The sequence below is a fragment of the Marmota marmota genome, unplaced genomic scaffold, assembly GCF_001458135.2.
Source record: "Marmota marmota marmota unplaced genomic scaffold, marMar, whole genome shotgun sequence".
In the NCBI taxonomy this organism is placed as follows: Eukaryota; Metazoa; Chordata; class Mammalia; order Rodentia; family Sciuridae; genus Marmota; species Marmota marmota.
In genome coordinates, this window is record NW_026000020.1 from 1,736,486 (window position 1) to 1,761,100 (window position 24,615).

The 24,615-nt window shown below is 38.3% G+C and overlaps 1 pseudogene; it reads left to right on the forward strand.

Annotated features, from left to right (window-relative positions):
* LOC125618862 overlaps positions 1-24,615 on the forward strand; it is a 65,742-nt pseudogene that overhangs the window by 40,339 nt on the left and 788 nt on the right.

A 24,615-nucleotide genomic window follows, 5' to 3' on the forward strand; every position in this document is an offset into this window, starting at 1 on the left:
ATTCTGCCCATTAGGGGGAACAGAGAGAGGGTTTTTAAAGACATGAATCAAAGACCACATTTCACATGTTTCTTCTTAATTTGGGAGACAGTCATTTCTGAGATTTTCTGGTGCCATCCCCAAGTCTGAATTACTTGGTTCCTGTGGTGGGTAGGTGCTCAAGCACAGATAACTCTGCCTAGGATGGGGAAGAAAGGTAATCCTGTTTCCCCTGAGATTAGGGGAGAGCAGGGGGAGAGGAAGAGAAAGAAACATGTCCTTTTAAAAATAAGTCACAATGGCAGAGCAGCAAGGGCTATATTCAAAGCATAAAGTAGACCACTGTTACACATCTTCTGCGAGTTCCGAGTCACAGTTACCAGAAGACTGGATGACCTTCATGCTTGATCCAAACTGGGTCTTCATGTTGCTAGATTTCAAGTACTGTAAGTGCCATTAAAAAGTGTTATTGTTTTGATTCCCAGCACACCCAAAGGGCTTTCTGATCAATTCAGGATGAGTCGAAAAGTCAAGAAAAAAATTCAAATTCCCTGTCCTTGTGCCAGACGCCTCAGTTCAAAGTTGCTCAGTGAAGTGAACTGACAGGTATGATGTATGAGATGAAAGCACTCTAACAAATATATGCATTTCAATCTTTATCGCAGATATCAAAGCAAAGTAGGGACACGTAGGGAATACTTTGATGACGATGGGGACTGAGAAGTATGGGTTTCCACAGCTGAAGAAGGCACAAAACTGCTTTGAAAAGTAGGTTTGCAGATTAAGGGTAATTTTCATATCTTTGGGGTGACATGCCAATTTGTGCTTAAATCCACAGGGCTTCAATCTGAGCCTCATAAATGATAATCTGTGTGACTTTAAGCAGACAGTGGGGGCAATGGTGACAAGTTTTGTACCTTTTGTTTTGGATTTTTAAAATATATATGAAAGTATTCCATTAAAAAAAAAAACCCTGTAAGACCATTGTCTCTTTAAAAATTAGCAATAATTCCTCAATATTATCATATAGTCAACCTGTTTCCAAATTTTCCTGATTGGCTATTTTATCTTTTCAAAGTTTTATCTAGAAATTTAAGCAGATGCAAGTTTTTTTTTTTTTTCTTTTTTTGGACTGGACTGTTTCACAGTGGTAGCTTTCCATTAGGAAGCTCATAATGTCTAATTCTCTCTGTCTCTGTCTCTCTTTTGTGACATTTATCAATAATTGATAATCTTAGCCTAGACCCATTAATTCATCAGTGTTGCAAAATGTAATGTTCTATCTCATTTCCTTCATTTGAGGCTGAGATAATCAAGAAAGAAATGTGTTCCTTGTCAACTATTTGAATGCTCTGATGTGTGGATTTTATAAGGAAGTTCTGATAATTGCTTCACTCCCTCTCCCCACTTTTTAATGACCATTTATAAAATAATGAGTTGGCTCTCCAGTATATATCCAAGGTTGGTTAATGAGTTGAATTTTTTTTTTTCTTTTTCTTTTTAAGTGTCATTATTAACACTGGGTTAAATAGTTAATGTGATTCAATCCATTGCAATCATTATCTTTGTTGATGTTCAAATTGTTTCAATTTTGGCCAGTGGGAGCCTTTTCAAATCAGTTCATGAATACTTTTGGCAAGACACGAATAGTTTAGAAAGTTCCCTTGCTTTCTGGTTTGCTAGCATATCTTGGGCTTTCCTTGTACTTGGGAATCAGTCATTTCTCAATGGGTCCTGCTTTTCATAGAGAGAAATATTACTTGAAATATATATTCTGAGATGTCATCACTACTGGGTGGGTCTTTGTTTATGGGTATTCTCAGAGCACAAAACTAAAAAAAATGCATAATATTTTTAAAAAAGAGAAGTCAGGGATTGATACAGTGCTCCTAATTCAAACTCTAGATCCAGGATTTTCACCTACCATCATTAATCTTGGCATCCATGCTGAAAACTCTCAGTCAACATCAACCTAAATATTGACTTAACTCTCCTACAAACACATAACACAAGCTACTACTACCACCACCATCATGGAAATGCATTTAGAGTTTTGCAGGTTTTTTTTTTTTTTTATCTTTCAGGTTTATCCTATTGTGAATATATAGCCAAGTTGTTGTGCTTCAGAGTAATTTACAATTCTTCTCAATGGTTACACTGCGAGTTAGAGTATCAGATTTTTTTTTTAAAAAATACTTTTTTAGTCGTAGATGGACATGACTTTAATTATTTATTTATTTTTATGTGGTGCTGAGGATCCAACCCAGTGCCTCGCACACACTAGGCAAGCGCTCTACCGCTGAGCCCCAGCCCCAGCCCAAGACCAGATGTGTTATTTTTATTTGCTTTTTATTTTTAGGGATTGCTTTTGAAAAATGAATTTAATTTGTTTAATAATGTAAAATAATTATACAGTTCTGAAGTCACATCTAAGCAAACAAAATACACTCAGAGAAATCTAGCTGTTTTCTGTTCTTTCTGCTTTATTTTCTCTCTTTTTCTATAGGTAACTGAAAGATACGGAAAAACAACCCCCAGGTAGAAAAGAGGACAGGGAGAGAAGGAAAACAATGTGGTCTGGACTTTCACCGGTTCCCATGTCTACAACTGTTCCCGACTGCCCAGCTGATACATTCTGCTATGATTGTGTCTCCCTGAACCCTACAAGACTAAGACTTCTGTTGTAACCAGTTGCCATTTTCCTCTTGAAAATGTGCGCCTCTGCTTCTTAATACAGCGTCACTGATCATTGATGTCTGTTTCTGTTTCTGGTTCTTTCTCTTTCATTTGCTTTCAGTAACCATTCTTGGGTAGTAAGTTTGCAAAAAGTCAATAAATAACAATTAGGAATCTATTTTTTGAACAAAGTGCTCTGCTTATGTTGCTAAGTGACTACTTTTATGTGCTTTATAACCACTTCACCTGGAAATAAAATGTAGAAGCTGATGGCAGATCATCAAAAAACAATGTTTTTAGATACATTCTTTTTAAAAGTCATTGATTCTATCATCTATCTATCTATCTATCTTCATTTTTGCAGTTCTGGGATTAGACCCAGGGCCTTGTGCATGCTAGGGAAGTGCTCCACCACTGACCTACATTCCCAGTCTATTTTCTTTTACTTTAAGACAGGGTCTCACTAAGTTGCCCTGGTTAGCCTCAAACTTGCAATCCTCCTGCCTCAGCCTCCTGAGAAGCTGGGATTACCAACACCTGACTCATTCAGTCTAACTTTAAAATCTGGAAATTAAAAAAATTAAAAAAAAATTAATTTTTAAAGAAAAAAATAGAAGGCCTATGTAATCTTACCCCTTGGAAATTGTCAGTGTTTACATTTAGTTCATTTCCTTCTAGGTATCTTTTCTACCCAACTTATTTTTAAAAGAGGAACTGCAATTGTACTGAAAAATCTGTATATTTTGGGGCTTACCATTATATCTCGAAAAATTATCTACTTTGTAAAAAAATTTGTTTAAAGACTGCAAAGTGTTCTATTATGTTCACTGGCCTATCAATGTCAATGTATTGAACTATTTTTTTGTGTGTGTGTGTGACAGGCACTGTGATAGATTCTGGAGAAAGAGTAAGTGTTCTTGCTGTCATGGAGCTTATACATATCTCACACAGACACACACACACACACACACACACACACACACACTCTACCATGTCCTGATTGTTGGCTATTTAATCTGTGTGTAATTACTTACCATTATGAATATTGTTTTTATGAACTTCCTACACACAAATCTTTATACCTGTCACTTAGGATAGGCTGCAGAAATGTAATTATATATATATATAGATGTGTANNNTATATATATATATATATATATATATATATATATATATATATATATATATAAAACATAAGCGATAGAGGTGCTAATTTCTTGCATATTTTAACTAAGGAACATTTGAAAGCTTTCGGTGATGAGTGGCTAGAAAAATAGTGTCTGTCTGAGAGTGTGTTTGTGGGGGGTGGTGTCCTCTCTATTTTCTTTTTCTCTGTGCTGCCCTTCTTCCTGCACTGGGGTGGAGATTTAGATGTGGAGGAGAGTGACCTCAAAGGGCTAGTCTCTGTTTGGTCCCTGCTGTGACTGCAGTTTTGAGAAAGCTAATGGAGGTGGGCTGGATCTCAGGCATTAACAGGAGAACAAGGGAGGCTACTGATTACCAGATCTCCAGCCGAGCTATAATCACAGCTCAGGCTTCCCCACACTCCTGCCAAATCCTTAGAGGCAGGTGCTGTACTTCATCAAGTCTCTTACTTGAGAAAAGAGTGTTAATACCCCTGGACTTCTTAATTCCTAAGAAAGTTACTGATTCAGCATGTCTGAGTTAAATCCTGGCTTTACTATGTACTCACTGTATGTCTTTAGGTAAGTTATTTAACCCTAGCCAAGTCTCAGTTTATTCATTGTCAAGCATTAAGTACCCATCTCAAAGGGATTAAGTGGAATAAACAGCATAAAATATTTATGGACGATTTGGGCACATACAAAGTACTTAATAAATGCTGATTATTGATGGACATTAAGATGCAAAACCTTCTGGTGCTCACGTCTTGATGACCAGCACAAACTTATCCTTGGATTCATGGAGTCAAACAGCAGTGCCCCTCAAACCAGTGATACTCAAGATTTTTCAGCAAATTCCTTAAATTTGGCCCTGTTCTCCTATCAGAATGTTCACACATTGATTTTAGCAAAAAGTTGCTTCAGTCTTGCTGTAAGGATCAAAGATATGGTAAGAAGTTTGCTCCCTTGAACTCTTCCCTGCAAACTGCTGGTCTGGAGAAGAGGAATGGTATTGGTGAAGGGGGTGGGAAAAGGGAAACTCTGAAGCTCACGGCTTCTCAGAAACACTGAAAAAGCTGGCAAACTGCAGAATGAATTTTATCAGCACTCTAGAAACAGTTAAAGGTCAACAGGAATCAAACACTTAGGAGAAGGAATGAGAGAAGGAGAGAGCCTTGTGGCACTTCAACTTGTCACTGTCCGATCCCTTCTCCCCAGTTTGGCAGAGAGGTGGGTCAGAGATGCCAGGGCAGAGGCACAGTGTGGGTTCCTGGCTCTAGGAAGAGAGGAGTGGACCTTGATCTGGGTGTTCTGAGGAACCGAAGCAGGCCAAGGACTTGCCTTTGTGGCACCTGTTGGTGCTCTCTCAAAACAGAGAAGTGGCTTCAGAAAGACATGCCTCAAGGACAATGAAACACAAAATAAAAAGCTGCAGCTGCCTGGGGGCAAAAAAAAATGAACATTTGGGTAAAGAAGAAGTGTCTGGAAGAAAAAGTTGGTGAGTGAGATTCTTAAGCAAATAGAGATTTTGAAAAGCTCCCATGTATACCAGGAATCTTAAGGCTATGTTCATGCCCAGGACAGGACACGTACTTAGAAAAGACCCAAGAGGAGCTTAAGACTTCTTCTTTTGCTGATGTTTAAGCTTAGCACAGGAAGGAGGGGAGGGTTAAGACAGAGCAGTAAACACTGGAGTGCCCCAAATCCAGAGCCAATCTGCAGACTGGGAGGTTCTTCCCCACCCCCACCAAACCTGTCTCCTCTCCTCTTTTCTCCTTTTCATTTCTCACATTTCTTTTTCCCTCTGTGATCCTCTCCTTCTCTCCTCCCTCCTTCCCCTGCCTCCTTTTCCTTTTCTACTCCTCCTCCCTACCTCCTTTTCTGCCACACCTCTTTCTCTTTCACCTTCTTTGGAATTCTCTGTCAAACCACTGACTGAAAACTAAACTGGAGGAACAAAGATTTGAGAGATCATATATGATAAAGAGTATAGTCTTTCCAAAAGTAGGTTAGAATAGCATCAAGTGTACCACTATAACCCACAGGAAAAAATGGCAAAACCTGGGAGGGGACGGGGGTGGGTGGGGGAGATGATAGCCAAAGTTTTCTTAAAGGACTAATCCTATTGGATCCAGGCCCAACACTTACGACCTCAGTTTACCTTCTTGGCGACCATAATCTTCAAAATGTCTAGTTTTTAACCAAACATTGATGAGGCATGTGAAGAAATGAGACATAAAGCACATTCATAGGAAAAATTAAAAAGAAATTGACAGAAATCGTCACTGAGGAAATCCAGACTTGGAATTACTAGCAAAGACTTTAAATCAACTGTCTTGAGAAAAGCAAACCTCTAGCGCCTGGGTACCAATTAGTGGCTTCCAGTGAAATCCTCTCATTTGTAGCAAAACGGGTGGAAGTGGAGGCTGTGGAGTGAAGGGCTATAAACCAGACACAGAGAGACAGGTGCCCCGAGTTCTCTCTCACATGTGGAAGCTAAAATAGTCCATCTGAATGTAGAATAGCCATTACCAGAGGCTGAAAAGAAGGGAGAGAGGGAAGGAGGGGAAAACGGGAACCCAAATACAGCTGTACGTTTTTATGAAGGTCTAGAAGACAGGAGCGTAATGGCTTCAAGCACAAAGAAATGAAAAGCAGAGGGAATTTCTAATCACCCTGATTTGATCATTTGATTAATGCACACTGAGCCCCATTAAGGTAAACAATTATCACATCTTAATTTTATTAATATGAGACAAATTTAAGTTGATTTTAAAATTATTTTATTGTTAGAGAGCACAGTATGAGATATTTAAACGATAAAGCAAAAAAAAAAAAATTAAAAAGAGAACACAGTATGTTGACAATCCAGGACACTGAACCAAAATTTAAATATTGTCCCACATGTCATGCTTTCCAAAAAAATTCTTTCAGATTGTATTCTCATGCTTGGATCTGCTGTTATTAATGTCTGTGTTTTTGCCTTTAAAAATCTTTCTTCTCGTTAGTACTGCGTTCACTTTTATTACTTCCAATTTAACAATAGAGACATTTTGAAAAAGATATTTTTGAAACTGGGAAAAATAAAAATAAAAAAGAACTCCAGCTCTTGTTACAGGACTGCTTCTTGCATCTTCTGTCTTTCTCTTGCACACCAGAAGGTTTGAGAATTAGTTTTTGAAACTCAAGTTTACCCATGTTAAATATTATTTTATAAAACATATCCTTTGCCTTGGAGAGATGGCTGATTCCAGAGATGATTGATTCTAACACTGGAGCAAGAAATATGTAAGACAAACCTGATGCGTGTTGGCATTTTGTAGTGCCAGAAAAGAAGGAAGTATTAAAAACAAAAAAAAAGGTGTTCGTGGGCAGGGTTGGGGAGGGGGAGATGGATGTATGTCAGAGGGACTCAGAAGCCAGCTGTCAGAACTTCTAATGGCCAATGCTGGAACAAATTGGGCAACAAAATAAAGTAGTACTGGGTTATAATCAAAGTATAAGTACCCATGAGTTCAGACTAATATAAATAAAATATTGAATAAATAAACAAATGGGGGAGAAGAAACAAATTCCCTATGCAGAAGAATTCCAACAATTTATGTAGATGCTCTGCACTCAAGAAGCCAGAGTATAACTCCCACTCCTTAAGTGTGGGCTGCACATGGAGACCTTGTTCTGAAAAACTGCCTCAGTAAGATGACCAAATTAACACCAGCTGTGGTAAGCTATGTTGATAGTCCTAACCTTGATATAATAGGACGAAAAGGACACTATCCCAAAATCTACAACCCCTGACATTCTGATCAGGAACAAAACATCAGACAAATCTTAAAAGTTTTGCTCTTTAAAACTCTCAAGTTCATCAGAACAAGGAAAGTTCTAGAAACTGACAGCTGAGAGGAGCCTAAGGAGACATAATGACTAAATGTGTTCTCCTGGATGGAGGCCTGGGGCAGTGAAAGGATATTAGATAAAAACTAAGAAATTCTGAATAAATTTTGGTCTTTTATTAATAATCATGTGTCATGTTGATTAATTTTAACAAATGTTCCCTATTACTATACAATGTTAATTATAAGGAAATTGGGCATGGGGCACACCATCTTCACAATTTTTCTATAAATCTAAAACTTCTAAAAATGAAGTTTATTTAAAAAAAATATAGCTCCCGGCTTCAATGCAAAGAGAAAATGTTGATTCCCACTCTTCCCATATTTTTAGATATTGCCGCTATCTGGGTCACTGATCAGTTTGATCATTTGAAAGACAGCCAGAACAGGAACTGAGAGGAAGTCCCCTTTCTTTTATTGTATATAATAAAACCCTTTTATTATACATAATAAAACAGGAGAGAACTGCTTTTTTTCAGAATGTGCAAGAGACCCTTGGGTCCAACTGGTCTTAGAGAAATTGGTTTCCATGGTGCAAATTAAGTTTGTTGCTAATTGGCCCCATTAACTCAATGCTAAAAGTAGCATTTCTTTGAAGAAATTTTAAGCCTCACCATGGAACAAAGAATGAACCTTGATATAAAGGATCCAATGCAGGAGTTAACTTTCTGTCAATGCAGGAGTTAACTTTTAGCAGTCGATGGAAGAAAATCCACCTGAAAGGTTTAATGAAATGAAAAATGGGTGGGAAGGGCTAAGGGAGGCAACAAAGGGTGGGGAGAGGCTCTCACCAACAGGAAGCTGTTTCCACCCCAGGACTTGAAGGGCAAGAGGAAGAGGGGCTCTCTAAGGGGAGCAGTAAAAATGAGGTGGCATGAATAAGAGGGTAAACAGAGAAGGGCACCATGACTTCCCTCTTCATCTCCCCCATGTGTAAAGTCTAGCTGCAAGTTCGAGGGTCAGGGGGCCTTTGAGATGACTGCTCTAGTGGTCAGCCTCCTGGGCACCGAGCAGAGCAGAGAGGGCAGAGAAGGGATACAGGAGGCACCAGATGGCAGAGAGTCCACGACACTAGAAAGTTCAGTATTCACTCGGGACTAGGACGTGTTTCCCAGCTCTGTCCTTATTAAACATCACCCCAAAGTAAGAGGAGGACTCTTTCCACCTCCCAATCCTCCACTGCCTGGACTTTATTTATTCTTCACAAAAGGAATCAGGAATCCTTACAGGGTTGCTGATCCTATGTCTGTAACAGGACAATGTCAGAACAGTCTGAAAAAAAAAAAAATCAAAAGCAGGGGCTGTGTTGAAAGGTCAAAGGGAAAGGGACTTTCAGGCCACCCGCTGGCCAAGTGTGGTCCTTTGAACCTCAACTGTCATTACGGTTAAGGTGAGGAGGAACAGGGTGAGACTTCACGGCCATGGATCCATCATAGATATCAGAAAAGTCATTAAATGTAATACACAAAAAGACAGATGAAATGGTTTTCATTAATTTTACAGATTTTAATAAGTAGGTAATATTCAAATATGTGTTTTCTTCTATTAATGCTGCCTATTTGTAAAGAATGAATGTGTGTTTGCTTTATTCGCATACTATATAGGTAAAAAACATAAAGAACTATAAGCTGGCCACCAAATCCAAGAGAATCAGACACTCTAGCCTCAAACAGGCTAACTTGTTGAAGGATCAGCTAACTTGTGATCACCTGCAAATACACTCCAACAGGATGACTTAATTAAATGTCCTCAGGAGAAGAACTGATTGTGTAGACTTCTTTTTAAATAGAAAAGAAACCACTCTATGTACTAATATCGATGATACACACACACACACACACACATCTGCTTTAAATAATGTGTGTGACCTTAGATAGCAATGTATCCCAAAGAACTGGACTATGTAACATAGGCTGGCTAATGTCTAAACTGTTTTTCGAAGTATATTATCTTCTCATGGCTGATGTAGCTATTTGCCGTAAACTTAATGGTACAGAACAACACAGATTTCTTCTCTACAATTCTTGGAATTTAGGTGTTACTAGGGCTTCCCCTCCTTTGCAGATTCTAAGGAAGAATCACAAACCCTTCTGGCCACTGGTCCTGGCTGTGTTCCCTGGTCTCTGACTCTGTGGGATGGTCACTTTGTCTCCTCTTGATTTATATTTTTTCTTGCCAATTTTCCCCTTGGAGTTCTTATAAGAACACTTGTCACTGTATTTAGGGCCCAGCCAAATAACTCAGAATAATCTCTTCAATTTACTATCCTTAGTTTAATTAAAATCACAAAGAGTCTTTCCCCAAATAAGGTCATATTCATAGTCTTTCCCAAAATAAGGTCATATTCATGGTCTTTCCCCAAATAAGGTCATATTCATAGGTCCCAAGGAGCTAGTGCATAGACGTATTTTGGGGGAAGGAGGAGACACTGTTCAATACACTACAGTTGGGAGTAGGTCAGACAAATAGAAACCAAACCTAAGTAGAAGGTCTAGAATGAAAACATCTTTCTGAAGAGCGCTTCCCATTTCCTCTGTTATTCAATAGGCATAAAGTTTCAGTTATTTAAGACAAATAAGTCCCAGAGATTTGCTGTACAGAACTGTTTATAGTTGACAATAGTCTATTGTTCACTTGAAATTTTTTAAGAGGGTGTATCTGATGTTGTGTTCTTACCACCACAAAATGGCCTTTCTGATATTTAATTATAAAAAGGAAATACAGGTCAATGATTTGTAGATCTGGCTTGAGTGTCCTTGGGAAAAGAAATCATGTCTAGTAGCCAGGTATCTCAGTTATGCAAGCAGCATTTGGCCTGAGAAAGAACTTTCTCTGGGGTCTGTTGAGAGTATTTCCTTTCCAGGAAGAAATCTAAATATTACTCTCTAACCCCTGGGAAAGCATCAACAATCCTAGGAACATATAAAAACAGTTCAGGCTGGGTACTATGGTGCATGCTTGTAATCCCAGGACACGGAGGCTGACGCAGCAGGATTGCAGGTTCAAGACAAGCCTCATCAACTTAGTGAGGTCCTAAGCAACTTAGTAAGGCCCTGTCTTAAAAAAAAAAAAAAAAAAAGGAGCACTTCTCTGGTTAAATCCACAGTACCAAAACCAACATCAAAAAACATACAATTCCACAAGAGCGGAGGGGTAGGAGAAGAACAGAAGTTCAGTGGAGTAGAAAAAAGTGAAAGAAGGGAAGAGAGGAGGATGGAACTAGGACAGACAGTGGAATGAATCTGACATATCTTTCCTACGTTCATATATGAATAAACCACAATGAATCTCACCATCTTGTACATCCACGAGACTGGGATCCTGATTTAAGTAAGCTATACTCCATGTATGCATAATGTGTTAAAATATATTCTACTGTCATGTATTCATAAAAGGAATAAATTAAACATAGTTCAAAGGTAGTTAAAGAAACAAAATCCATAGTTTGAAATAGTGTTGAATATAAGTGAATAAATATATTTTGTAGTCATTTTATTTATATTCTTTTTGAACTATTTAATTGACTACGGCTTGCTTAATTTGTTGTGATCATTTAAAATGTTTTTGGTTGTATGATCAATCGAATTTATAATCTATGTTTAAATTCTCAAGAAATATTGATTTAGAAAATTCTACCATAATAAATATATCAATTTGTTAAGTTGATCATTGAATAAATTCCAAATACTAATGAACATTCCACTTCACAGACTCAGGCCCTTTAGGCTTTAAAGAATGTATGAACTGCCTCAATTAATATTTGAGGTCGTCCTTAAAGGGGATCTGCTTCATTTTCTCCTTCTTTCCTTTTCAGAAACCTCCTTAAGCTGATAGCAGGTGAATCAACCTTCTTCATCCTCTTTTCTAAAGGATTGAGGAGCTTCAAGTTCTTCTAGATCCAGCTCAGCTGGGTCTCTTTTTTATATTTATTTTTTTGTAGTTGTACACAATAACTTTTTTTTAAATTTATTTTTTATGTGGTGCTGAGGATCAAACCCAGGGCCTTGCACATGCGAGGCGAATGCTGTACTGCTGAGCCATAACCCCAGCCCCTCAGCTGGGTCTTTATTCTCTGACATGAAGTATTCCAAAGTAACCCACACTAAATTTACATTAATTCAAATCTTACATAAATTCATTGTGATGGAATAGGATATTTTACTGTGATGGCTCATTCTCCATTCTTGTTTCTTCAACAAATTTCTATTTTCATGAAGAATAGAAATAAATATGTTTTCTCAGGAATATTGTATTTGCTTTTATATATAACACATATAACCCCCCTCCCACCCCGGGAACTAATGCCGAATTCTCTACTCAGTTAGTGTGCATATAATGGTCACGTCTCTGATTTTCCTTTACTTTCTGATATGATCAATAATGGCCATGAGCTACAGAAGGCTTCAGTGTTGAGTGGATACAAAGAATACTCCTTATGAAAATGGGTACCCGTAAAATGGCAAAGTGTATTTCTTTGTCTCCTAATTCAGCAAATTGCTTCAGAATCCACTGACAGTTGCTTCCAATAAGCTTTTAGCTCACTTTTTTATTTGTAAGTTTTTACTTCTGGGAAAGAGAAAAGAAAACAACTCCACTTGGTCTTCACAATAAAGGGGAATTTAGCTTAGAAATGAGCAACTTTTTTTCAAAGCGGGTATTTGGGGTCATGGTCAAGGGGAGGACCTGAAAGATCAGTAGGGAAAACAAGTTTAGGCCAGAAGGCCAAATTGCTCTGTAATTACATGAATTTGAGGATTAAGTTCCCAGCACATAAACTTTTGGAAGATACATTCAAGCCATAGCAGATGTCCTTCTACTTTAGGAAAAAAAAAAAAATGATGCATTGAGATGAATAAGATTAAACGACTCTGAAAAGACCTTTCTTTCTTTGGGTTGATATCTTCTGGGCATGTTTCTTGAGTCAGGCACAGGACTGGGCACTGGAGTATCCAAGGTTGCAGTGGCAGAGTCAGGCTTCGAGTCTCATTGCCCAGGGTGGCAGCAGCATGTCTAGGCCCTGGGAACCTGACTCTGACTCTGCCTGCTGCTTCCTTCTGGCCCCGGGCCCTCATGACATCTCCTCTGTTTGTGATGATTATACATATGACTATTTCAGGGCTCAGTTTACCACATGGGATGCTGGACTTTAATATTCTAGGGCTGGAAGAGGAGCACTATCATGACCAATGTGAATAAGAAAACACTCCTGGAGATTTAATTGGTGAAAACAAAGAGAGGAAAATGCACGGATGGGCAAAAGTTATATTGGACAGTCATATAGGCATTTAGAATCAACTTGATCCAGGATTAGGAAAGACCATGGCCAATGTCACTGTGGAGATCAGCACATATTTTAGCGGCTAGCATGCAGCCCAAAAGGAATCCTCTACTTCACCAGAGGTGTGCTTGAGTGACCGTTTGTGTGGCAGGACATGTTTGTCCCTGTGTTGCTGAATCCAGGTCTCTAAGAGTAGGGAGGGTAGGGCCTGATGGCTCACAGCCAGCCTAACTTCCACTCAGCATATACCTCCCGTCCTTTGTCTCAGGTTTTCTGGATTCCATTTGCATGCCAAAAACTTCAGGCAATGTCTGAGTTATTCTCCTGGTTGTTAGGACCACATTGCACAGATTTACCATCTGGATCCAAAGTGATAGATCCAATGGGCAGCTTTCCTGAGCAGGTCAAGGAGGGACATTGGAGAGTCTGCAGTGCCCTAGCTGGCCCGAGACACAGGGCCCACACTTCCAGCGTGCCTTTCAGTCACACTGACCAATGGCTGTTTGAAACACTTTCATAAGGGCAACTGTGGCACAAAGCCATGATCACCACTGGTTGGGATGACAGATACTCCATACTGTCCCCATGTGGCCCTTTAAGCAACTGCCCAACAGCTACAATCCTCATCAGGCATCACAAAACTGAGAAATGTCAGCAATGGCTGTGCATCAGGAACCTCCTGTTCTTGTCCTCTCTCCTTCTAGCTTTTGGGGGAGATCTCTCCTTTTTGGATTTGCCTTGAACCTATGATGTGAGCACCTTCCCAGCAGCACCTTCTCAGCTATGCCCCTCAGTCTCAACAACATTTTTCTTCTGTTTTTCTGTCTGCAATTGCAGCAGTGAGCACCTCTCCGTTGCACTTGGATCTTGAGATCTTCTGCCACAACCTGTACCCATCACCATGAGTGGGGTCGCTCCTGACTTATTCTATCTCTGCCAGGGAGAACTGATGCCACCTTTTGCAATCACTAAGAATCATCATAAAACAGAAATTAAAAAAATAACAATTTAAAGACAAACCCAGATATGAAGATTATAAGCTACTCATGGTAGGGAAAAGACTCTCTTCTGGGAAATTCACTCTGCAGGAATCTTTTAAAAATCAATTAAGAGCTATAACAGCAGCAGCAATACAAGCTTGATACCATAAATTGAGGCAAGAGGTAGAATTCCATAAATGTAATGCATATTTCTTAAATTTTTTCTCATGATGAAGACTGTATGGTTTGCCATTTTGACATCATGTTTCCAGGGTCCGCAGTTATAGCTTGGTGGGCGCATAATTTTTCTCATTAGCTAAGTCTCATACTGATATCTCAAATATTAAACCTTTGGCATATCACGTTGGTTTATAATAGACTGATGTCCTCATGATGAATCACATTAGTCCCATGTATTCCCAGCATGGAGATCAAAGCCCTCTGAGAATGATCAGGTGTTAAACTGGATGAAAGAAGCATCAGAAAACAGCTTGTGTTCATCCTCCAGATAGAACTGAATTTTTTTTTTTTTTTACCAGGGATTGAACTCAGGGGCACTTGGCCATTGAGCTATATCCCTGGCCCTATTTTGTATTTTATTTAGAGATAGGGTCTCACTGAATTGCTTAGCACCTTGCTTTTGCTGAGGCTGGCTTTGAACTTGCGATCCTCCTGCCTCCTCTTGTCTCAGCCTCCAGAGCCACTGGGATTATAGGCATGTACCACCGCACCTAGCTAGAACTGAAAATTTTGTGTTCTCTGGTATGTATTTGGCATTGAAAGGTGGGATCTTCACGTTTGGCAAATATTGGTAATCAGCATCTGCACTTCACTTAAAAAAACACATACGTGTTCTTTATAAAACAAACCCATTGGAGAGAGCCCATACAATGAAACTCTGGGCTAACCCATTATGGAGACCACTGGCCAGCTGCTTTGTATTATTGTTTGAATTGGGTCATGGTCTATACGTATTTTATCTCCACATTGCTGATGGAGCCAGATCAGGTAGCCTTAAGAGTTGAAGTGGGAAATATGAGAGCATATGTAACGAGATTCGATACATAAACTTCTTCACTGCTCTACAAAATTCCACTGCCTAATTTCCATATAGCATTTTCCCTTAGCTAACATAAAATTTTAAATGTCAATGTACAAACATCCTAATTAAATGTCACTCATGTTGACTTTTCCTCAAAAAATGTTAAAGATGGAGGTACCTGAAATAGATAATCAATGTTACTGTTAGAATCAGGAACAATGTCCCCCAAAGGACTCCAGCAAATTCAAATCGGTCCACTGTGAAAAGCAATTCCACATGTGTTAGGCTTTGTAGGGATCTAGCTTGTCATGACTATAGCCATCTTGTTGTAACCATCATTTTGCCCATCAGGTGACTCTGGCATGTGTCTTGGGCCTTATAAGACAATGGAGTTGTTAAGATAGTGTTACGGGCCAAGCTATATGGGTAATGAGTAGACAGACTCCATTTTACCTTGAGACTCCATATCATGTAAGAAATGCTTCTCCTATGGGAAAACCCCACCTCTGTACCCATTAATAGTTACCTAGCACAGCATACTTGACAACACAAAATGGCAATTCTTGCACAATGTAAAATTGTTCCCTCTTTGGTTCCCATTTTTCTTGGGCTATGTACCCTGTCAGAGATTGATTGTTTATATGTTAGTAAGCATTCTCTAACTTGTACTCAACTAGGATTATTTTGACCCACTTCTTTTCTGTTTGCTTACTGCTATGCCAACCTGGAAAGTCCCGTGGGAAATACCAACGTGCCCATTGCATTGTTTCACTAACTGCTCGATTCAGCTTCTGTGCCCCTGCTTGCTTGCAGCTACATCAACTTGATATGCAACATATCTTAATATGTTGAAGCTCAAGGCTGTTCCTTACAGGGACAGTTATGGGTCCTGTGGGGAGCAGTCAGAGGCTGGCTGGCAAAATAAAGACTCTTCAATTTGGACAAAACTGGGACTTGGTGTGTTTTCTGAGCGACCTGCCCCACAATAATAGTTATCTAAACACGGTGTGTCAGCCACTGATGCTCACACTGTCTTAATTGATGTTGGACATGTTAATAGTTTTTGAGAAAGGCAAAGCACATTCTAGTTGGCCACAGCCCATGGTCTAGCTTAATATGTAACCCCCTTTCTCCTGCTTTGATGTGCAGGGGTCCACCTGACTCACTGCTTTCTAAGACCCATTTTTATCCACAGGTGCTTAATAATTGCACTTTATGAAGTCCTGAATTTTCTGCCTTTTTCTTTAGTCTCAATGTACCTTGTAGCTGATTCTTATACAATAAAACTGTGTTTTTCCAAAACATACACATGCATGTGTGTGTGTGTGTTTAATACATATAAAACCCCATCCAGTGTTCTAGCCTAGCTAGGATTAACCACATTAAAGTGGAAAAATTGTGCATCATTGAAAGGGGAATAAAATGGCTTCTGAAGTATCTATAAGGTCTGTGGACATCTAAAAAGGCTATAAAGATTTAAGACCTAACAAGAAGGAGTGAAGCATGCTATAATGAAAGTTACCTTGAGTGTACAATGATTAATGATAGACCAATCTACTTCCTGTTCATGCCAACTCAAACCTTCCATTAGTTACAATGAAAGGTTGCGGGAGAAGCAGCAGGTTCATATAGAGGCATGATGAAGTCCTTAAGTACTTTTTAGGCAAAGCCCATTAAGTTACATCATCCTAGCTTCACTCTTCTTTCTCACCACAGATAAAATAAATAATTTGGTTGTAGTTAGTGTATTTGTGCATTCCAAGATAGCTTTTGTTTTATCTTTCAAACCCAGGGCCTCATGTGTGCTAGGCAAGCACTCTACCACTAAGCCACATACCTAGCCCCCTTTATTTTATTTTAAGACACTGTCTTGCTAAGTAGCCCAGGCTGGCCCAGAACTTGTGATCCTTCTGCTTCAATCTCCTAGGTAACTGGAATTACAGGTATGTACCACCTCACCCAGCTGCAAAGATTTCCTCCCCCCACCCCCAAGATATGATTACCTTGTCAATATGTCTTCATATACTTTTTATCAAAATGCTTTTAGATTATAGTAGTTGGTGCACTTAAAGTGCTATGATTAAGTCTTCTTAGGAATCTACTCAGGGAACCTGATTCATTCTCTAGAAGGCAAGGAAATTGTTCAACCCTTTCTTTGAGCTGCTTCCAACAGCTCTGATTAATGTTGCTCTTGGCCTCTGCTTCTTTAAGAGGGGGCTCTTCAATGGTTATTTCATGTGGCAATTCCCTGCTACATTCCAGGTCTTGGAAGAGTTATCTTTGCATTGTGAGATGAACCTGACTCTGAGTCCTTAACTCCCTTGAACCACTCCCTTGAATCTGACTTTCTTGTTTATGAATTCTATTCATTCTTTGTCATTAAATCAATAAAGTAAGTGGCCGTATGATATAATAGTTGGGGCAGCTTAGGTGGGGAGGGCATGGATGGAGGATGAAAAGATTGACTAAAACATATTTATCTTTGAACACGAATGTACAAGATTCCTCAATAATAGAATTTGGGTCTAAAAAGAAGAGGAAATGCCTCATGTAAGAATTGCATTATAAAATGTACGTGTGTGAAACCAAAACCAAATGTATTCTACGGGATGAGACTGCATTTAATTAATCGCTACAACCTCCAAATAGACCACTGTGCTTCCTTTTAGAAACCTTTCTATTGCAACGTGTGTTTTCTTAAGGTTGTTTCCTTTGGGAGAAAGGCACTAAAAATGTTTTTCCAAATATGTGCTAGGCTTCAAAATGAACAGTTGTTCCTACCTTTCAAAGAAAAGATGCAGTTGATATCCCCTTGAATAACCAGGAGAAATACTGACTGTACTTCCCTTCAAAAACACAAAAAGTTGGGGCTGGGGCTGGGGCTACAAGCTCAGTGGCAGAGTGCTTGCCTAGCATGCGTAAGGCACTGGTTCGATTCTCAGACCACATAAAAAAATAAATTAATAAAGATATTGTGTGTTCCTCTACAACTAACTAACTAACTAACTAAATAAATAAATAGATAAAAACCTCCCCACAAACAAGAGGTTATGGAAATGCTAAAGAACAAAGAAAGTAGTTCTACTGACTTTGAACATAGTTTTGGTTATTATCAAAACATTACTTAACCAGCTGGTAGTACCAAATGCTGGTTACTTCTCACTTTGGGCAAGTATGAATAAAATTACCTAAACATCTGTGCATGTCTGAACATATGTCATAAATACAAAGGAGCACAATAATGTTTTGCATGGCAAACATGTTTAGTTTTGTAAAAAAGCCATCATGGTGGCTTCAAAAGAGCTGTCCCATTTTGCATTCTCACCAAAGATGAATAAGAAGTCCTTCACATTCTTACCAACATTTAGTGTTGTCAGCATTTCAGATTTTAGTTTTTATAATAGGTATGTGATGACATAGCAATGTTACTTTAATTTGCAATGTCCTATTAATGATGTTGAGCATTGTTCCATATACTTATTTGCCATTTTTATATCTTCTTTGGTGAGTTGTCTGTTCAGAGACTTTGCCTATTTTAAAATTGAATTCTTTGTTTTTTTAGTGGTAGACTTTAGAGTTCTTTCAATATTTTCTTTTTTTAATTTAGTTTCTTTCATTTGTTTTAATTAGTTATACATGACAGTAGAATGCACTTTGATACATCATATATAATGGAGTATAATCTCTCATTCTTCTGGTTGCACATGATGTAGAATCACACCAGTCATATAGTCATGTATGTACTTAGGGTAACAATGTCTGATTCATTCTACTGTCCTTCCTACCCCCATACTCCCTCCCCTGCCTTTACTCCCCTCTACCTAATCTAAAGTAACTCTATTCTTCACTAGTCTCCCCTCCATTGTGAATTAGCATCTGCATATCAGAGGAAACATTCAGCTTTTGGTTTTTTTGGATTGGCTTATTTTGCTTAGCATGATATCCTCCAGCTCCATCCATTTACCAGCAAATGTCATAATTTCATTCTTCTTGAAAGCTGAGTAATATTTCTATACAGGTTCTTTATCAGATATGTGCTTTGAAAATATTTTATCCCAGTTGGTGTCTTCTCTTTTTATTCTCTTAATACCTTCTGCAGGGCAAAAACTTTTAATTTTAATGAAATACATTTATTGTTTTTTAAATTTTTCTTTCATGTACTGTGCTTTCAGTAGTGTAATTTTAAAAGTCATTGCTAAATTCAAGATTACTTAGATTTTTTTTCATGTTATGTCCTAAGAGTTATAAAAATTTGCAATTTTTACATTTAGGTATGCAATTCATTTAGTTTTTGTGAGGAGTACACTATTTGTTAGGAGATAATCTTTTCTCCATTTTATTACCTGTGTTCATTTTCCGAAGATCAACTGACATATTCATGTGGCTTGATTTCTGGGCTCTTTATTCTGCTCCATATCATCAGAATCTATTTATTTCTTTTTCATCTATACCACACTTTTTTTTTTTTTATGACTGAAGCTTCATAATAAGTCTTGAAGTCAAGTAGAGTTAGCCCTCATTAGAAGTTTTGGAGAGTTTGTATGTAGTTCTTATTCCATTGTTGAAAAAAATCTGAGTTTTTCACAAGATGCCTATTGCAACCCTTTCTTGGCTTCTGTTCTCCCTTTTACTCCATACATAATGTTGTTGCATATATATGTCAAGATTTTAATTGGGGACCTCTGATTTGTCCTGGGTAGTTATTTCCTTCATTTTGAGTTAGGCAGTGGACATGTCCATTATCAGAGTTGACATGTTAGCATATAGGTGTAATGAATAATTTTGGATTACCTTAAATAATTTTCTGTCTTTGCAAAGTGTCAGCTTGAATGTTGTGGTTCGGCATATACAAATGCAAACGGTCAAATTCCTGCAGACGAACTACAATATATACTATTTCTCATTTGGCAGTTGTATTTCATAATATTAAATACCAATATTTTTTAAAAGACATTCATATTAAGAAAACACCATTACACACCTAAGGTTAATATAGACAGAAATCAAAGATGCATTCAAGTTATAAAGGAATGGGATGTGAATATAATTTCTGGAGCAATGACAAAATTGAATCAATAAAAGTTTCCAAAGATGATGTCTCTTAATTGATATATTTCATATTAGTCAAAACGAGTCCCACACTCCTTGAGGCACAGATGCAGCTGCCGGAAAAAGCCTGCGAAGATTTACATTTTAATATTCCTTAAGACTCAAGTACTCAAGGCAGAGACTGCAGAAAAAGACTTCCATTTGAGCTATGATTTATCAAATGATCTACAGGCCTCTGGTGTTAATAATTGTCTTGAATATTGCCTTTCTCTCTGAAGTCGCCTTTTTAATCAGCGTTTGTACAGCTGCGTCATTGCACTAAATTTGTTTATTGCTTTTTCAAGCTGGAAAAATTACAAGGCCCCTCTCTTTGGCCTTATTTTTAAGAGTCAGCTTTGTGTTTGCTGTATCAAGACTTACATTTTTAAGGAGATAGGCAGGGAAAGGGGAGAAAACAAAACCTGCTTGGCAGAGACCTTTACTTTCCTCAGCTGTGATTTCCCGGTGGAAAGAATGCACACTGCTGCTCCTTGTCGATTCCAGGACCTTTCAAGGAATCTTCAAAAATGCTCTGTTTTCCTTACCTCCCCCTCCCCCGCCCCTTTTTCTTTTCTTATCACATGAAAGTATTTGATAGTGGGGTTAATTATTTCATTCTGTCAAGTAAACATTCAGAACCAAAGGTCTGGATAGAATGTCACATCGTTTCTAAACAAAGAAACTTTCTGTATTTCAGTGGGTTGGGATCACCAGGTGTGCTTGAGAATCTGTATGTGGAAGACGGTGTTGCTTCTTGCGGATGGATGCCATTTATACCACTGACAGCAGGGATTTCTATTTTTATAACAAAAGTTTTCTAGCCCCTAGAGATAGTATCTTGTCCTAAAAAATTTAACTATAGCATGAAAATTTTCCAATAGATAGATGGAAGTCAAGTGCTATAGTCTGTGTTTGTTCATGTGCTGGAGACTTGGTCCCCTACTGTGGGCTGTTAAGAGGACATAGGACCTGGTTAGGTCATTGGGAGTATTGTGCTAGAAGGGATTAATGCTGGTTTCCTGGATTGAAAGATTTCTTTCAAGAATGAGTTGTTATTAAAGAATAAACCTGGCCCCTGAATACCTTTCCAGCTTCTTGTCTGACCATGTGGTCTCTTCTGCATGTGCATGCCCACCATCTTGTCATCTGCTATGAGTGGCCAAATAGTTGGGGCCATGCAAATATGGAATTTCAACCTCTAAAACTGTGTACTAAATAAACCCATTTTCTTTATTAAGGACCAGCTAAACTCAGCAACAGGAAATGGAAGTGTCTTATGGAATGCCCACCTTTTCCCTAATTTTCATAGCTAAGAGGTTAATTCTTCTGACCAAGATGAAGGCTGCTGTGGGTTTGCAAAAGAAAGTAGAGTTGTTCCAGGGTGAAGCCAAAGGGGCAACTGGATATAGTCAATTCACAAAAGAAACTTAGGATAGAAATATAAAGATAGGAAGAAACACTACCTGAACAATGTTGACACTGTGGTAATGGATAAAGTCCACCAAGGACAGAGCTTATGGCATAACAGATGTCCCAGCATTAGAGGAAATTCCAGGTTTAACATGGAGTAGAGGAGGAATCAGCGGAGAGAGCAGGAAGGGATAAGAAGAGTCACCTAGACAGATGTGCCACATGACTTCAGGAAAGCCCGAGGAAGAGAAACTCATTAAGAAGGATCATCACTGTGAAAGTTGGTGAAAGAACAGGTTGAATGAAAGTGGCAAAGGGTCCCCTGGACTTAAGAAGGAACAAGGAAAGTAAAAATCCAACTACAAGAGACGGAATGATAGAAAATGGAAATGGATATTTAGCTGTGACGGAAAGACTAGTAATAGTCACAGTGACCAAAGAGGAAAGAGGGTTAAGGGAATGATTTCTTTTTCAGTGACAAGAAAATAAGTAAATGCTGAGAGATAATTCTTCACAAGTTTCTCACATTTCTGCACCTCTTGGGAGGAGAGACGAACAGTCTTTGGTCAGAACTACCTTTTCAAAGAGGCTGTCTGTCCATTATAAATTATTTTGGTTGTTTAAGCACGAGGTTCCTATCATGCATCTGCCATATTGAGTGCAGGTATAATATAACCTTTTTCACGTGCTCGGTGGGAATTGGGGCTGAGGACACCAATGTACATAAGCTGGTGCTTGTGCTGCTTACTGTACTGTGAATAATAGAATCCTTTGTCTCTGACCCAGGAGTCTTGTATTATTTCTCCATCATCCATAAAATTGTGGCAAGCTATTTGTATGCTTACAAACGAGGCCAAATCTCTAGTTTTCAAAAAAAAAAAAAAAGCAAAAGAAATCTAAAATCTTGTATATTGTGGTATAATTATGTGCTTATATTTGTAGTATACTTTTTGTGACCTTGGTTATGGATAGGTTTTACCATTTATTGATCATAAAAACTGTAGCTCAAAGTCGTGTGTGTGTGTGTGTGTGTGTGTGTGTGGAGTGTGATGAAGAAGGTTTTCTTTTACACACTGTACACTTGGGGCTTAAATAAACTCCATTGACTGGAACATGAACACAATGAAATAAAACCAAATACAAGTGAACAATGCTGTTGTTTCTTGTTCTGTCCTCTATGGGACTGGTGAGAAATCTGGAGATATTTATATGTGTATGTGTATGTATGTGTATATATATATATATATACATATATATATATTTTTTTCCCCTCTCTTAAAACTTCCAAATCAGAATATCATAGAAATCCTGATTCTGCACATTCATTTACTCCTTATAAAACATCATTTCATTTGAGTTGAGAACTAATGTCATTATTTTCAGAAAAATGGACTGCAATACACAATTGTGTTATTGCTTGGAACTTTTAACTTTAAATTTGGAATTTGAATGAAAATTTGAGGATGTGTTAACCTAAATATTTTTTTTGGGGGGGGGTACCAGGGATTGGATCCAGAGGTGGTTTATCACTGAGCCACATCCCCCGCCCCTTTTTATATTTTATTTAGAGACAGGGTCTTGCTAAGTTGCTTAGGGCCTTGCTAAATTGCTAAAGCTGGCTTTGAACTTGTAATTCTCTGGCCTTAGCCTCCTGATCAGCTCGGATTACAGGTGTGCGCCACTGTGCTCGGCCGGCCCTAAATTTCTTTTAAGCATAAAATACGTCTTAAGAGAATTGTTCATATACATAGATAAAATAATTCTATGATTATCTTTAAATAGAAGCTGTTATTTCTCTCATCAGTTCTTTGGTTTATGTTTCTCATCTTTTTTGCAATCTTTCTGCAGAGTCCCATCTCCTTCTGATTGAGCATGCTATACAAGCTGTGTGTACCTAATACAAAAAACCAGGCAGCCTTTACTTTTTGAATCATAGTCTCAGTGCCATAATAGATTTTAAATTAACCTCTGAGATTTTACCTTTTAAGAGCAGTTTTTAAATGAAAGAGATCCATAGTCATTGATATTTATTTATTTATTTTTGTGAGAAGCATTTTAGCACTCATAAGTTGAACTTGTATCATTCTTAACTAGATGTTGCAAATACAAGTCTGTTGGGGTTGTGCTTGGAATAAACAAAGATGACAAATTATGTGAAGAGGGATGTTGATGGTTGGAAGGTTCTTTTGGCATCTTTGGGAACGTATCCTGCTTGAATATATCCCTGGGGACTGTAGACTCCCAGTCATTTTGGAAGCCACTTGGTTACTAAGCCACACAAAAGGGGATCTCAACATATTTCTATGCTTGACTTTTTTGTCAGTCTGGTGAGGATGACAGACCTCTCCTCGATTTTTTTTTTTAATGTATAAAGCAAAAGATGAAAATTATCCAGGGCACTGTGGGGTCCTTATACCATTTCTGTGTGTCTGTTTCCTGGAATCTTGTTTGCTCTGCTTTTGCATCTAAACCTTTTAGTTTCTCCTGAGCACTGTCCTTGGACGGAGGGAGTTTTCGTGCTGCGCATGCAGAGACTGAAAGCCAGCAGTGCCTGGGATTTTGCATTCTGAGCTCCCTTAGCTAATGGCTGACTGTGCTCAGAGTGTAAAACCCTAGTCCCTTTAGCTTCAGTTGGGACATACCTTGCGTTCTAATGTTTATTCCAGAGCTTGCGGTGGAATCAGGCTAACCCCAGACTTCTCCTGAAGTCCTCCCTGGGCCTGCTTCTTCTTTTTTTATTTTTTATTTTTAATTTTTTTAATTTATTATTTTTTTTTTACTTAAAATTCATTTATTTTTTTAAAATTTTTTAATTTATTTTAATTAGTTACACATGACATTACAATGACCTTGACATATCATACATTTGAATCAGATGGGGTATAATCTCTCATTTTTCTGAGTGTACAGGTTGCAGAATCATTTCTTTTCCTCTCCCACTTCCCCATTCCCACGGTCACTTTCTCCTGGGAACTCTTCATTGACAAATCAGCTGCATATCAATCCTCATCTCAGGGTTTTTGTCTAAGGAAAACCTGTCCTAAGATACAAAGGGAAACTGGAGATCTTATCGAGGCAACTTTTAAAAATTCTGACCTATGTGCTTCTCTATTGACACCACAAATATCAACAAGGCTCGGGCGGC